Source organism: Callorhinus ursinus, unplaced genomic scaffold (assembly GCF_003265705.2).
Source record: "Callorhinus ursinus isolate GAN/ISIS: 27379988/994484 unplaced genomic scaffold, GSC_fseal_2.0 scaffold87, whole genome shotgun sequence".
Taxonomy (NCBI): domain Eukaryota; kingdom Metazoa; phylum Chordata; class Mammalia; order Carnivora; family Otariidae; genus Callorhinus; species Callorhinus ursinus.
The window spans coordinates 2561258-2567371 of record NW_027397149.1 but is presented as its reverse complement, the minus strand read 5'-3'; the positions used below and the strand labels follow the sequence as shown (position 1 = coordinate 2567371).

The window sequence follows — 6114 nt, the reverse complement described above, 5'->3', positions numbered from 1 at the left end:
CCCTCATGTGTCCTCTTAGTAATTTCCCATCCACTGACCTAGACCCTGCTCCTTGGCTATAAATCTGCACTTGTCTGTTATATTTGTAGCTGTGCCCCACGTCTCCCTATCATGAGCCCCCGTTGCAGCAGTATGTAGTCAGTCTGCCTTAGCACCTTTGACGGGAGTCATGATTTTTTTTTTTTTTTTTTATAACCAGCAAATGAATTCCCTTCCCTTTCCTCCTTGGACTCCTGACCCAGTATGAGCAGAACTTTCTCCTGAGTCTGTTCAAGCCTTCAAAAGGCCTGAGTCCCTGGCGGCCACAGGTAGTGTGCTCAAAACCAAAACCCTCAGGGATGCCCACACCACTCAGGGTCAGGGCAGCACCGGCAGGAATGATTCCGGCCTCCCCACTGAAACCCAGGACCTTCTCACACCCACGAGCCGTGGATGCAGCGCTTGGGGGTTCAAATTTAGGATCTGTGACTTTCCCAAAGCACAAGGATTTGGCCACTTTATTTCGCTGGGCGTTAGCTGACCTCTCTGTAAACCAGGAAAACGAATCATGTTAACTGTACGGTTCAGATGAAATGGTGGATGCGAAGCTGACTAGCCCACGAAGTTATCAGAGCCGAGGAACTCGCAGGTGTGCCCGACTTGGGAAGAGAAACCGAGGAAAAGGCCCCCACCTGGCTTGCCGCCACCACCCACAGGCTTTCGGAAACAGGACTGGGCGAGGCCGCGGCATCGATCACTCGGCGCTCGGCTAAGCACTCCGTGCTGATCAGACGAGCACTGAGCGATCGATACCTCGGCAAAGCCTGACTACTCGGAGAAGGCGAGGGCCGGAGTGTTCCGACCAAACGAAACAGGTTGTCGCCAGCCTCCGGGCGACTCGACACAGCCCAAACTCGAGACAGGTGAGCTTGAGCAACTCCAGAGGGCGGGCGGCTCTGGCTCTGTTGAAGCGGAGGGTAGGACTGCGCAGGCGCTGTGTTTTAAAGACGAAGCGGGGGGGGAAAAAGACGGCCTCGCGCGTGCGCCTTGGAAAGCCCCGGGGCAGCGCTCCAAAGTAGCGAAAGTGGGGTGTGAACGGGGAGGGAAAACAAAGCCGGCGCTGAGAAGGCCGTTTAGCGGCTCCAGCTTTCTGCGCTGGCGGGGGGGCGGGGAGGGGGAGGGTAGACCCCCGCGCGTGAGTGATGTTCGCTCTACGCCTGTAATTTCGTTTTGCGCATGCGTAAAGCCAGCTCAGCTGGTGTGGGCCTGCGCAGTCCTTGGCGGGGTGGGGGGTGGTCCCCGTCGGTGCAACCGTAGTGCGCCTGCGCGAGTTTTTATTTCCTTCGTGACGGTACCGGCAGGTGTCTTCATGCTGTGGCTCTCGGACCGAACCTCTTTGTCACCGGCCTGGAGGGGGGCCGGCTACAAACCGAATGTAGGCCGCGAGCAGTGAAGTCCCAGGAAGGGAAGGGGTGTGAGGCCTCGCGTGGAGCGTTGGTGTGGGGGACCTAAAGGAGAGGGATTTCTAGTTTGACAGGAGTTAACGCTGAGCATCGGTGTCGCGCTCTGCACTTCGCGTTAGAATCCAGCAGAGATAAGTCACCGTGCTCAGCAGCCCCAAGGTCAGGGGGTCGGCAGGTGTTGGGGCCACACCGACGGCCCGAACCCGATACAGCGTGGCCCTTAGAATGCCAGACTTCACTTTTGCGCCAGTGAATAAAGCTTTCCAAATATTTTCAAACCTCTCTGGAAAGTTGTACGAAGCTCCCTAGAAAGCTCTTGTGTTTTGCACAACTTTCGTGGAATAGTGCCACGATAAAATTGGAGAGATTTCGGGGCGCCTGGGTGGCTCAGTCGTTAAGCGTCTGCCTTCGGCTCAGGTCATGATCCCGGGGTCCTGGGATGGAGCCCCCATCAGGCTCCCTGCTCCGTGGGAAGCCTGCTTCTCCCTCTCCCACTCCCCCTGCTTGTGTTCCCTCTCTCGCTGTGTTTGTGTCAAATAAATAAATGAAATCTTTAAAAAATTGGAGAGGTTTCAAAACTAACTGGGTAGCCTGTTCCCAGAAAGCCGGATAGAGGCTTCTATTCCGGAAGGCACCGGTGGGAGGCTTCTCATGACCAGCATGCCGCCTTCGGGGCTGTCTCGGGTCAGCCTGAGACCTTTGTGGGGCCCTTGGCGGGGGGCCGCTTTCATAAGGCCCACCTGATACTCTCTGTGAATCCCGATGAGATTGTCCAAGAAGCCATTTCTCCCAACCAGTTTAAAGACTACTCTGGGAGCTGCTTTAGGTTTTTAAAGATAATTAAAGAGAATTCTGGGATGACAATGGTGGCTTCCTTAGGAGGCTTTCTTTTGTAACCAACAGAAGCCACTTGGGCTGTTCACTAACGAAGGACCAGCTTACTTAAATAATGTGCTCTATTGGGATGGTGAATTTAGGAAGTCGGGCCCAGAGTCCATGCTGACTGTCTTATATAGCCTATACTGGGCTCCTCTGTGTTTAATACAACCAACAAGAAGCCTTTCATGAAGTTCGCATTAGGTTGATTTACAAAGCCCAAACAAAAGCCACTCGGAGAGGTTAGTTCCTAGAACCTTTATGTGACCCCCATGCCAAGAATATCCTTTCGTGCATCAACAAAAAGGCCTTTTTGTTGAAGAGAAGCTAAGACACAGTCCACTGAGAAGCTATTTTACGCAATCTGTTCCTTACCTTCCCCTGAAAGCTGTCTCATGTCATGAAACCAGTACATGTGGCGCTCTGAAAGGTCAGTTTACAAAGTCAGGACACAAGAGCACTCCGCTCTTTCTGTACCTGACACCTGCACCCTCACTTCCTTCAAAAAAAAAGCCTTCTATGACCAACAAGTCTCTAGGCTGATAGCTGTGGAGTTCTAGGAGACTGACTTTAATGTGATGATATAGGGCCCCTCAGGCTTTTTCATAATTAGGGTGACCATAGGTCTCAGTTGGCTTGGAATAACCCTAATTTCTGACTTGTCCAGTCCTAAATATTAAATATTTAGGTATATTAAATACTGGAAACTGAAATTTGCATATATACAAAAGAAAGTTACAAAGAGCACTCCCAGTACTCAGCTTGTGTAAAATGAAATTCCTACTTACAGAAATGAGAGTTCCAAGCAATGAAAAACAACATTGGAGAAAATGATGAGAATAAAAAATTTTATAAGAGAAAAATTTTATACCAAGCCAAAAAAAAGGGGGAGTGGGTCCTATATATAGCATCCTGGTTTGTCAGAGATATTCTGTAGTTAACTTTCCTATACCTGACCACCAGAAGCCTGTTTATACCACCTCTGCTTATTCCCTTTCCTTGTATGTGGAACTCTGGGAGGCCAATTTGAAGACCGGTCTACAGCACCACTCTGAAAGACTTTCACACAGTTTATTTTTGACTCCCTTCTCTGGAAAGCTGTTTAGCATAACCTGTTATAAAAGGCAATTCAGTGAGCAGCTCTGGGAAGCCAGTCAATAAAGCCAGGCCACAAGGCTACTCTGGCTGATGCCTTCCTCTGGAAGACTGTTTAATATAATTATCAAGAAGCCTTTTTCATCAGACCAGTACATGGGGGATGCTAGAAGGCTGATTTGTAAAGCCAGGACTTGAGGCCATTTAGAGAGGGGTTTCATGTTGCCTATACCCCACCTTCAGTGGAGGGGTAGATCGAATGGCTGGGTGTGCAGGCCACTGCTTACAGCCCACATGAGGCCACCTGCTCTGGAAGATAGTTTCATACAGTCAGCAAGAAGGTGTCTGACCCAGCCAGCGAAGGCCATTTCTCCCTTGAGGCCACGTTCCACGGTAACAGGAGCTAATGGAAGGGTTTTTTGGTAGAACATATCCTGGTTCCTGGTGTTCTGAAGACACCATGGGAGATAGAGTGGTTTGTAAAATAAGACAAAGCCTGGGTTTCATCTGGCCCCCAGACAAGGGCCCAATGTGTAGGCAAGCCCGTTTTTGAAACCGTTCATTAGTCCTTTGGAAGACTGTTTCACGTAGTAGGATGTGGCTCCTCCCCCAAAGGCTGTCTGATATGGCAACCATTTAAAAGGCAAACGTTCTGAGAAGCCGTAAGATTAAGATTACTCAGATAATGATCAGGCTGTCACCTCCCCATGCATAGTTGCTTCATGCTGCCAACATAAGGTCTTCTGGGAGGCTAGTGGTTTTGGGTTTGTTTTTGTTTTTTTAAGATTTTTAAGTAATCTGTACATCCAATGTGGGGCTCAGACTCACAACCCCGACATCAACAGTCCCATACTCCACTGACTGAGCCAGTCAGGTGCCAGGGAGGCTAGTGTTTTAAGATAAATCGTGAAGCCCTTTGGGAGGCCGTTCAAGAGGCTAATACGGAGTCAGTCTGAAAACAAACTCAGAGCTATCCTGAAACGCCCTCCTCTGGAAGACTTTGTCATATAGTGTTACCATTAAGTATCTCTGGAGACCTTTTTCTAAGGCCATTCATCGAGGAACTCTAGACAAGAAATTAATTACTAAAGCTACTTTAGGTGGCTAAGAGGAGACTGTTTTGTGCAGGCCCTCTCCCAGAAGGCTATTTCACATGGCCATCTATAGCAGGCCCTCTCCAAAGCCAGTTTGCAAAGCCACCCATAGGCTGCCTGAGGAGGCTGGTTTATGGAGACCAAACACAAGGCCGCCTTGGGAAGCCAGCTTGTGAAGTAGCCCACGAGGCCACCTGTAGACATTTGCTCTGTAAGGCCTTTCATGAGCTCTATGAAGGGCTGTGTGGTGAGGTCAGTTTGCAAGGTCCGTAATCTGCATCCCAGGGAACCAGTTGATGGCCCCTTTAAAATCGTCTGGTACGCCATTTTTTAGGGCCACTAAGAGACCAGTTTACGAAGCTGGTACATAAGGTTCCAGTGGAAGCCATTTTTATAGTAAAGTAAATAGGTGGTCTACGGGAAGGCTTTTTTTTTTTATTTCTTTTATTGTTATGTTAATCACCATACATTACATCATTAGTTTTTTATTGATGAATTAGTCTACTTTATTTTGCATTTTTCCATCTACAGAGTGAGAAACTGATAGTTTTGTTTTTTTATTTTTTATTGTTATGTTAATCACCATACATTACATAATTAGTTTGATGTAGTGTTCCATGATTCATTGTTTGTGCATAACACCCAGTGGTCCATGCAGAACGTGCCCTCTTTAGTACCCATCACCAGGCTAACCCATCCCTCACCCCTCTCCCCTCTAGAACCCTCAGTTTGTTTTTCAGGATCCATCGTCTCTCATGGTTCGTCTCCCCCCTCCAATTTACTCCGCTTCATTCATCCCCTCCTGCTATCTTTTTCTTTTTTTTTTTCTTAACATATATTGCATCATTTGTTTCAGAGGTACACATCTGATTCAAAGGTCTTGCACGATTCACAGCACTCACCATAGCAAATACCCTCCCCAATGTCTATCACCCAGCCACCTCATCCCTCCCACCCTGCCACCACTCCAGCCACCCTCTGTTTGTTTCCTGAAGTTAAGAATTCCTCATATCAGTGAGGTCATATGATACATGTCTTTCTCTGATTGACTTATTTCGCTCAGCATAACACCCTCCAGTTCCATCCACGTCGTTGCAAATGGCAAAATCTCATTCCTTTTGATGGCTGCATAATATTCCATTTAGTATATATACACCACATCTTCTTTATCTATTCATTTGTCGATGGACATCTTGGCTCTTTCCACAGTTTGACTTTGTGGACATTGCTGCTATAAACATTGGGGTGCACGTACCCCTTCGGATCCCTACATTTGTATCTTTGGGGTAAATACCCAGTAGTGCAATTGCGGGATCGTATGGTAGCTCTATTTTCAACTGTTTGAGGAACCTCCATACTGTTTTGCAGAGGGGTTGCTCCAGCTTGCATTCCCACGAACAGTGTAGGAGGGTTCTCCTTTCTCCGGATCCCCACCAACATCTATCGATTCCTGACTTGTTAATTTTAGCCATTCTGACTGGTGTGAGGTGGATCTCATTGAGGTTTTGATTTGGATTTCCCTGATGCCGAGCGATGTTGAGCACTTTGTCATGTGTCTGTTGGCCATTTGGATGTCTTCTTTGGAAAAATGTCTGTTCATGTCTTCT

At 48.2% G+C, this 6114-nt stretch overlaps 1 protein-coding gene across 4 annotated transcripts in view; it reads left to right on the top strand.

Moving 5' to 3' along the window:
* The first annotated feature begins 792 nt into the window (after positions 1 to 792).
* KDM8 (lysine demethylase 8) overlaps positions 793 to 6114 on the top strand; it is a 49157-nt gene continuing 43835 nt past the window's right edge. For all 4 annotated transcript variants that reach the window (XR_012376840.1, XR_012376839.1, XM_073888146.1 and 1 more), the window contains exon 1: positions 793 to 902. The gene's annotated coding sequence lies outside the window, so the exon portion shown is untranslated. The remainder of the gene's footprint in view (positions 903 to 6114) is intronic.